The sequence below is a fragment of the Cucurbita pepo genome, unplaced genomic scaffold (genome assembly GCF_002806865.2).
Source record: "Cucurbita pepo subsp. pepo cultivar mu-cu-16 unplaced genomic scaffold, ASM280686v2 Cp4.1_scaffold000911, whole genome shotgun sequence".
NCBI lineage: Eukaryota > Viridiplantae > Streptophyta > Magnoliopsida > Cucurbitales > Cucurbitaceae > Cucurbita > Cucurbita pepo.
Window position 1 is genome coordinate 1 of NW_019647117.1, and position 9959 is coordinate 9959.

The 9959-nt window shown below is 36.2% G+C and overlaps 2 non-coding genes across 2 annotated transcripts; both read left to right on the top strand.

The window, feature by feature from the left end:
- Positions 1–9028: 9028 nt before the first annotated feature.
- On the top strand, positions 9029–9110 carry TRNAS-GCU. Its single transcript has one exon. It is a non-coding gene; the product is annotated as a tRNA-Ser (tRNA).
- A 494-nt stretch (positions 9111–9604) lies between these two features.
- Positions 9605–9686, top strand: TRNAS-GCU. Its single transcript has one exon. It is a non-coding gene; the product is annotated as a tRNA-Ser (tRNA).
- The last annotated feature ends 273 nt before the right edge of the window (positions 9687–9959 follow it).

Sequence of the window (9959 nt, forward strand, 5' to 3'; positions counted from 1 at the left end):
TGCTAAGTACATGGGGTTTCCCCGCGATAGTTTGAATCTCTGAGGCGACGTGAAATAACATTTTTTAATGACCTCTACTACAAAAGATAAGTGTCGCTTGCCTGCAAATTTCATGGGGTTTCCCCGCGAGAGTTCGAATCTCTCAAGCGACGTGAAATAAAATTTTAATGCCGAGTTAACTTTTATTTTTTTTTAAATCTATTAGAAAATTTTTAATGCGGAGTAAATTAGATATTTGTATTTTTTTTCTTTTATTTTTTTTAAAATTTGTAAGAAAAAGTTTTAACTTTCAAATTTTTGTATAACTTAGACCTCTACTACAAAGGACACGTGTCGCTGTGCCCGAATGGTTAAGGCGTGTGCCTGATAAGTACATTGGGTTTCCCGGCGATAGTTTGAATCTCTCAGGGGACGTGAAATAAAATTTTAATGCCGAGCTAATTAGATATTTATTTTTTTATTCTTTTCTTTTTTTTTTTAAATCGGCAAATTAGATATTTATTTTTTTTTCTTTACTTTTTTTAAAAATCTATTAGAAAAAGTTTAACGTTCAAAATTTTGTATAGCTTAGACCTGTACTACAAAGGACATGTATTGCTTTGGCCGAGTGGTTAAGGCATGTCCGGGCTAAGTACATGGGGTTTCCCCACGATAGTTTGAATCTATCAGGCAACGTGAAATAAANGGCTAAGTACATGGGGTTTCCCCACGATAGTTTGAATCTATCAGGCAACGTGAAATAAAATTTTAATGACCTCTACTACAAAAGATAAGTGTCGCTTGCCTGCAAATTTCATGGGCTTTCGCCGCGATAGTTCGAATCTCTCACGCGACGTGAAATAAAATTTTAATGCCGAGTTAATTAAATATTTGTATTTTTTTTCTTTTATTTTTTTTTTAAATCTATTAGAAAACGTTTAACTTCCAAATTTTTGTATAACTTAGACCTCTACTACAAAGGACACATGTCGATGTGGCCGAGTGGTTAAGGCGTGTGCCTGCTAAGTACATGGGGTTTCCCTGCGATAGTTTGAATCTCTCAGGCGACGTGAAATAAAATTTTAATGACCTCTACTACAAAATATACGTGTTGCTTTGGCCGAGTGGTTAAGGCGTGTGCCTGCTAAGTATATGGTGTTTCCCCGTGATAGTTTGAATCTCTAAGGCGACGTGAAATAAAATTTTAATGCCGTGTTAATTAGATATTTGTATTTTTTTTCTTTTATTTTTTTTAAAATCTATTAGAAAAAGTTTAACTTTCAAATTTTTGTATAGCTTAGACCTCTACTACAAAGGACATGTGTTGCTTTGGCCGAGTGGTTAAGGCATGTCCGTGCTAAGTACATGGGGTTTCCCCGCGATAGTTTGAATCTCTCAGGCGACGTGAAATAAAATTTTAATGACCTCTACTACAAAATATACGTGTTGCTTTGGCCGAGTGGTTAAGGCGTGTGCCTGCTAAGTATATGGTGTTTCCCCGTGATAGTTTGAATCTCTAAGGCGACGTGAAATAAAATTTTAATGCCGTGTTAATTAGATATTTGTATTTTTTTTCTTTTATTTTTTTTAAAATCTATTAGAAAAAGTTTAACTTTCAAATTTTTGTATAGCTTAGACCTCTACTACAAAGGACATGTGTTGCTTTGGCCGAGTGGTTAAGGCATGTCCGTGCTAAGTACATGGGGTTTCCCCGCGATAGTTTGAATCTCTCAGGCGACGTGAAATAAAATTTTAATGACCTCTACTACAAAATATACGTGTTGCTTTGGCCGAGTGGTTAAGGCGTGTGCCTGCTAAGTATATGGTGTTTCCCCGTGATAGTTTGAATCTCTAAGGCGACGTGAAATAAAATTTTAATGCCGTGTTAATTAGATATTTGTATTTTTTTTCTTTTATTTTTTTTAAAATCTATTAGAAAAAGTTTAACTTTCAAATTTTTGTATAGCTTAGACCTCTACTACAAAGGACATGTGTTGCTTTGGCCGAGTGGTTAAGGCATGTCCGTGCTAAGTACATGGGGTTTCCCCGCGATAGTTTGAATCTCTCAGGCGACGTGAAATAAAATTTTAATGACCTCTACTACAAAATATACGTGTTGCTTTGGCCGAGTGGTTAAGGCGTGTGCCTGCTAAGTATATGGTGTTTCCCCGTGATAGTTTGAATCTCTAAGGCGACGTGAAATAAAATTTTAATGCCGTGTTAATTAGATATTTGTATTTTTTTTCTTTTATTTTTTTTAAAATCTATTAGAAAAAGTTTAACTTTCAAATTTTTGTATAGCTTAGACCTCTACTACAAAGGACATGTGTTGCTTTGGCCGAGTGGTTAAGGCATGTCCGTGCTAAGTACATGGGGTTTCCCCGCGATAGTTTGAATCTCTCAGGCGACGTGAAATAAAATTTTAATGACCTCTACTACAAAATATACGTGTTGCTTTGGCCGAGTGGTTAAGGCGTGTGCCTGCTAAGTATATGGTGTTTCCCCGTGATAGTTTGAATCTCTAAGGCGACGTGAAATAAAATTTTAATGCCGTGTTAATTAGATATTTGTATTTTTTTTCTTTTATTTTTTTTAAAATCTATTAGAAAAAGTTTAACTTTCAAATTTTTGTATAGCTTAGACCTCTACTACAAAGGACATGTGTTGCTTTGGCCGAGTGGTTAAGGCATGTCCGTGCTAAGTACATGGGGTTTCCCCGCGATAGTTTGAATCTCTCAGGCGACGTGAAATAAAATTTTAATGACCTCTACTACAAAATATACGTGTTGCTTTGGCCGAGTGGTTAAGGCGTGTGCCTGCTAAGTATATGGTGTTTCCCCGTGATAGTTTGAATCTCTAAGGCGACGTGAAATAAAATTTTAATGCCGTGTTAATTAGATATTTGTATTTTTTTTCTTTTATTTTTTTTAAAATCTATTAGAAAAAGTTTAACTTTCAAATTTTTGTATAGCTTAGACCTCTACTACAAAGGACATGTGTTGCTTTGGCCGAGTGGTTAAGGCATGTCCGTGCTAAGTACATGGGGTTTCCCCGCGATAGTTTGAATCTCTCAGGCGACGTGAAATAAAATTTTAATGACCTCTACTACAAAATATACGTGTTGCTTTGGCCGAGTGGTTAAGGCGTGTGCCTGCTAAGTATATGGTGTTTCCCCGTGATAGTTTGAATCTCTAAGGCGACGTGAAATAAAATTTTAATGCCGTGTTAATTAGATATTTGTATTTTTTTTCTTTTATTTTTTTTAAAATCTATTAGAAAAAGTTTAACTTTCAAATTTTTGTATAGCTTAGACCTCTACTACAAAGGACATGTGTTGCTTTGGCCGAGTGGTTAAGGCATGTCCGTGCTAAGTACATGGGGTTTCCCCGCGATAGTTTGAATCTCTCAGGCGACGTGAAATAAAATTTTAATGACCTCTACTACAAAATATACGTGTTGCTTTGGCCGAGTGGTTAAGGCGTGTGCCTGCTAAGTATATGGTGTTTCCCCGTGATAGTTTGAATCTCTAAGGCGACGTGAAATAAAATTTTAATGCCGTGTTAATTAGATATTTGTATTTTTTTTCTTTTATTTTTTTTAAAATCTATTAGAAAAAGTTTAACTTTCAAATTTTTGTATAGCTTAGACCTCTACTACAAAGGACATGTGTTGCTTTGGCCGAGTGGTTAAGGCATGTCCGTGCTAAGTACATGGGGTTTCCCCGCGATAGTTTGAATCTCTCAGGCGACGTGAAATAAAATTTTAATGACCTCTACTACAAAATATACGTGTTGCTTTGGCCGAGTGGTTAAGGCGTGTGCCTGCTAAGTATATGGTGTTTCCCCGTGATAGTTTGAATCTCTAAGGCGACGTGAAATAAAATTTTAATGCCGTGTTAATTAGATATTTGTATTTTTTTTCTTTTATTTTTTTTAAAATCTATTAGAAAAAGTTTAACTTTCAAATTTTTGTATAGCTTAGACCTCTACTACAAAGGACATGTGTTGCTTTGGCCGAGTGGTTAAGGCATGTCCGTGCTAAGTACATGGGGTTTCCCCGCGATAGTTTGAATCTCTCAGGCGACGTGAAATAAAATTTTAATGACCTCTACTACAAAATATACGTGTTGCTTTGGCCGAGTGGTTAAGGCGTGTGCCTGCTAAGTATATGGTGTTTCCCCGTGATAGTTTGAATCTCTAAGGCGACGTGAAATAAAATTTTAATGCCGTGTTAATTAGATATTTGTATTTTTTTTCTTTTATTTTTTTTAAAATCTATTAGAAAAAGTTTAACTTTCAAATTTTTGTATAGCTTAGACCTCTACTACAAAGGACATGTGTTGCTTTGGCCGAGTGGTTAAGGCATGTCCGTGCTAAGTACATGGGGTTTCCCCGCGATAGTTTGAATCTCTCAGGCGACGTGAAATAAAATTTTAATGACCTCTACTACAAAATATACGTGTTGCTTTGGCCGAGTGGTTAAGGCGTGTGCCTGCTAAGTATATGGTGTTTCCCCGTGATAGTTTGAATCTCTAAGGCGACGTGAAATAAAATTTTAATGCCGTGTTAATTAGATATTTGTATTTTTTTTCTTTTATTTTTTTTAAAATCTATTAGAAAAAGTTTAACTTTCAAATTTTTGTATAGCTTAGACCTCTACTACAAAGGACATGTGTTGCTTTGGCCGAGTGGTTAAGGCATGTCCGTGCTAAGTACATGGGGTTTCCCCGCGATAGTTTGAATCTCTCAGGCGACGTGAAATAAAATTTTAATGACCTCTACTACAAAATATACGTGTTGCTTTGGCCGAGTGGTTAAGGCGTGTGCCTGCTAAGTATATGGTGTTTCCCCGTGATAGTTTGAATCTCTAAGGCGACGTGAAATAAAATTTTAATGCCGTGTTAATTAGATATTTGTATTTTTTTTCTTTTATTTTTTTTAAAATCTATTAGAAAAAGTTTAACTTTCAAATTTTTGTATAGCTTAGACCTCTACTACAAAGGACATGTGTTGCTTTGGCCGAGTGGTTAAGGCATGTCCGTGCTAAGTACATGGGGTTTCCCCGCGATAGTTTGAATCTCTCAGGCGACGTGAAATAAAATTTTAATGACCTCTACTACAAAATATACGTGTTGCTTTGGCCGAGTGGTTAAGGCGTGTGCCTGCTAAGTATATGGTGTTTCCCCGTGATAGTTTGAATCTCTAAGGCGACGTGAAATAAAATTTTAATGCCGTGTTAATTAGATATTTGTATTTTTTTTCTTTTATTTTTTTTAAAATCTATTAGAAAAAGTTTAACTTTCAAATTTTTGTATAGCTTAGACCTCTACTACAAAGGACATGTGTTGCTTTGGCCGAGTGGTTAAGGCATGTCCGTGCTAAGTACATGGGGTTTCCCCGCGATAGTTTGAATCTCTCAGGCGACGTGAAATAAAATTTTAATGACCTCTACTACAAAATATACGTGTTGCTTTGGCCGAGTGGTTAAGGCGTGTGCCTGCTAAGTATATGGTGTTTCCCCGTGATAGTTTGAATCTCTAAGGCGACGTGAAATAAAATTTTAATGCCGTGTTAATTAGATATTTGTATTTTTTTTCTTTTATTTTTTTTAAAATCTATTAGAAAAAGTTTAACTTTCAAATTTTTGTATAGCTTAGACCTCTACTACAAAGGACATGTGTTGCTTTGGCCGAGTGGTTAAGGCATGTCCGTGCTAAGTACATGGGGTTTCCCCGCGATAGTTTGAATCTCTCAGGCGACGTGAAATAAAATTTTAATGACCTCTACTACAAAATATACGTGTTGCTTTGGCCGAGTGGTTAAGGCGTGTGCCTGCTAAGTATATGGTGTTTCCCCGTGATAGTTTGAATCTCTAAGGCGACGTGAAATAAAATTTTAATGCCGTGTTAATTAGATATTTGTATTTTTTTTCTTTTATTTTTTTTAAAATCTATTAGAAAAAGTTTAACTTTCAAATTTTTGTATAGCTTAGACCTCTACTACAAAGGACATGTGTTGCTTTGGCCGAGTGGTTAAGGCATGTCCGTGCTAAGTACATGGGGTTTCCCCGCGATAGTTTGAATCTCTCAGGCGACGTGAAATAAAATTTTAATGACCTCTACTACAAAATATACGTGTTGCTTTGGCCGAGTGGTTAAGGCGTGTGCCTGCTAAGTATATGGTGTTTCCCCGTGATAGTTTGAATCTCTAAGGCGACGTGAAATAAAATTTTAATGCCGTGTTAATTAGATATTTGTATTTTTTTTCTTTTATTTTTTTTAAAATCTATTAGAAAAAGTTTAACTTTCAAATTTTTGTATAGCTTAGACCTCTACTACAAAGGACATGTGTTGCTTTGGCCGAGTGGTTAAGGCATGTCCGTGCTAAGTACATGGGGTTTCCCCGCGATAGTTTGAATCTCTCAGGCGACGTGAAATAAAATTTTAATGACCTCTACTACAAAATATACGTGTTGCTTTGGCCGAGTGGTTAAGGCGTGTGCCTGCTAAGTATATGGTGTTTCCCCGTGATAGTTTGAATCTCTAAGGCGACGTGAAATAAAATTTTAATGCCGTGTTAATTAGATATTTGTATTTTTTTTCTTTTATTTTTTTTAAAATCTATTAGAAAAAGTTTAACTTTCAAATTTTTGTATAGCTTAGACCTCTACTACAAAGGACATGTGTTGCTTTGGCCGAGTGGTTAAGGCATGTCCGTGCTAAGTACATGGGGTTTCCCCGCGATAGTTTGAATCTCTCAGGCGACGTGAAATAAAATTTTAATGACCTCTACTACAAAATATACGTGTTGCTTTGGCCGAGTGGTTAAGGCGTGTGCCTGCTAAGTATATGGTGTTTCCCCGTGATAGTTTGAATCTCTAAGGCGACGTGAAATAAAATTTTAATGCCGTGTTAATTAGATATTTGTATTTTTTTTCTTTTATTTTTTTTAAAATCTATTAGAAAAAGTTTAACTTTCAAATTTTTGTATAGCTTAGACCTCTACTACAAAGGACATGTGTTGCTTTGGCCGAGTGGTTAAGGCATGTCCGTGCTAAGTACATGGGGTTTCCCCGCGATAGTTTGAATCTCTCAGGCGACGTGAAATAAAATTTTAATGACCTCTACTACAAAATATACGTGTTGCTTTGGCCGAGTGGTTAAGGCGTGTGCCTGCTAAGTATATGGTGTTTCCCCGTGATAGTTTGAATCTCTAAGGCGACGTGAAATAAAATTTTAATGCCGTGTTAATTAGATATTTGTATTTTTTTTCTTTTATTTTTTTTAAAATCTATTAGAAAAAGTTTAACTTTCAAATTTTTGTATAGCTTAGACCTCTACTACAAAGGACATGTGTTGCTTTGGCCGAGTGGTTAAGGCATGTCCGTGCTAAGTACATGGGGTTTCCCCGCGATAGTTTGAATCTCTCAGGCGACGTGAAATAAAATTTTAATGACCTCTACTACAAAATATACGTGTTGCTTTGGCCGAGTGGTTAAGGCGTGTGCCTGCTAAGTATATGGTGTTTCCCCGTGATAGTTTGAATCTCTAAGGCGACGTGAAATAAAATTTTAATGCCGTGTTAATTAGATATTTGTATTTTTTTTCTTTTATTTTTTTTAAAATCTATTAGAAAAAGTTTAACTTTCAAATTTTTGTATAGCTTAGACCTCTACTACAAAGGACATGTGTTGCTTTGGCCGAGTGGTTAAGGCATGTCCGTGCTAAGTACATGGGGTTTCCCCGCGATAGTTTGAATCTCTCAGGCGACGTGAAATAAAATTTTAATGACCTCTACTACAAAATATACGTGTTGCTTTGGCCGAGTGGTTAAGGCGTGTGCCTGCTAAGTATATGGTGTTTCCCCGTGATAGTTTGAATCTCTAAGGCGACGTGAAATAAAATTTTAATGCCGTGTTAATTAGATATTTGTATTTTTTTTCTTTTATTTTTTTTAAAATCTATTAGAAAAAGTTTAACTTTCAAATTTTTGTATAGCTTAGACCTCTACTACAAAGGACATGTGTTGCTTTGGCCGAGTGGTTAAGGCATGTCCGTGCTAAGTACATGGGGTTTCCCCGCGATAGTTTGAATCTCTCAGGCGACGTGAAATAAAATTTTAATGACCTCTACTACAAAATATACGTGTTGCTTTGGCCGAGTGGTTAAGGCGTGTGCCTGCTAAGTATATGGTGTTTCCCCGTGATAGTTTGAATCTCTAAGGCGACGTGAAATAAAATTTTAATGCCGTGTTAATTAGATATTTGTATTTTTTTTCTTTTATTTTTTTTAAAATCTATTAGAAAAAGTTTAACTTTCAAATTTTTGTATAGCTTAGACCTCTACTACAAAGGACATGTGTTGCTTTGGCCGAGTGGTTAAGGCATGTCCGTGCTAAGTACATGGGGTTTCCCCGCGATAGTTTGAATCTCTCAAGCGACGTGAAATAAAATTTTAATGACCTCTACTACAAAGGATACGTGTCGCTTTGGCTGAGTGGTTTAGGCGTGTGCCTGCTAAGTACATGGGGTTTCCCCACGATAGTTCGAATCTCTAAGGCGACCTGAAGTAAAATTTTAATGCGGAGTTAATTAGATATTTTTTTTTTCTTTTATTTTGTTTAAAATCTATTAGAAAAAGTTTTAACTTTCAAATTTTTGTCTACCTTAGACCCTTACTACAAAGGACACGTGTCACATTGGCTGAGTGGTTAAGGCGTGTAACGTCTAAGTACATGGGGTTTACCCTTCAATTCGAATCTCTCAATCGACGTGAAATAAAATTTTAATGCCGAGTTAATTCGATATTTGTTTTTTTTTCTTTTATTTGTTTTAAAATCTATTCTTTTTTTTTTTTTTTTAAATCTATTAGAAAAAGTTTAACTTTCAAATTTTTGTATAGCTTAGACCTCTACTACAAAGGACATGTGTTGCTTTGGCCTAGTGGTTAAGGCATGTCGGTGCTAAGTACATGGGGTTTCCCCACGATAGTTTGAATCTCTCAGGGTACGTGAAATCAAAATTTTAATGACCTCTACTACAAAGGACACGTGTCGCTTTGGCCGAGTGGTTAAGGCGTGTGCCTGCTAAGTACATGGGGTTTCCCCGCGATAGTTCGAATCTCTCAGGCCACGTGAAATATAAAATGACCTCTACTACAAAGGACACGTGTCGCTTTGGCCGAGTGGTTAAGGCGGGTGCCTCCTAAGTACATGGGGTTTCCCTGCGATAGTTTGAATCTCTTAGGCGACGTGAAATATAAAATTTTAATGACCTCTACTACAAAGGACACGTGTCGTTTTGGCCCAGTGGTTAAGGCGTGTGCCTGCTAAGTACATGGGGATTCCCCGACGCGATAGTTTGAATCTCTCAGGCGACGTGAAATAAAATTTTAATGACCTCTACTACAAAGGACACGTGTCGCATTGGTCGAGTAAGGCGTGTGCCTGCTAAGTACATGGGGTTTCCCTCCGAGTACAAATCTCTCGGTCGACCTGAAATATAAAATTTTAATGCCGAGTTAATTAGATATTTGTATTTTTTTTCTTTTATTTTTTTAAAAATCTATTAGAAAAAGTTTAACTTTCAAATTTTTGTTTAGCTTAGACCTCTACAACAATGGATGTGTGTCGCTTGGGCTGAGTGGTTAAGGCGTGTGCTTGCTAAGTACATGGGGTTTCCTCGCGAGAGTTCGAATCTCTCAGGCGACGTGAAAGAAAATTTTAATTTCGAGTTAATTAGATATTTGTTTTTTTTTTTTTAATATTTTTTAAAATCTATTAGAAAAAGTTTAGCTTTCAAATTTTTGTATAGCTTTCAAATTTTTGTATAGCTTTCAAATTTTTGTATAGCTTAGACCTCTACTACAAAGGACATGTGTTGCTTTGGCCGAGTGGTTAAGGCATGTCCGTGCTAAGTACATGGGGTTTCCCCGCGATAGTTTGAATCTCTCAGGCGACGTGAAATAAAATTTTAATGACCTC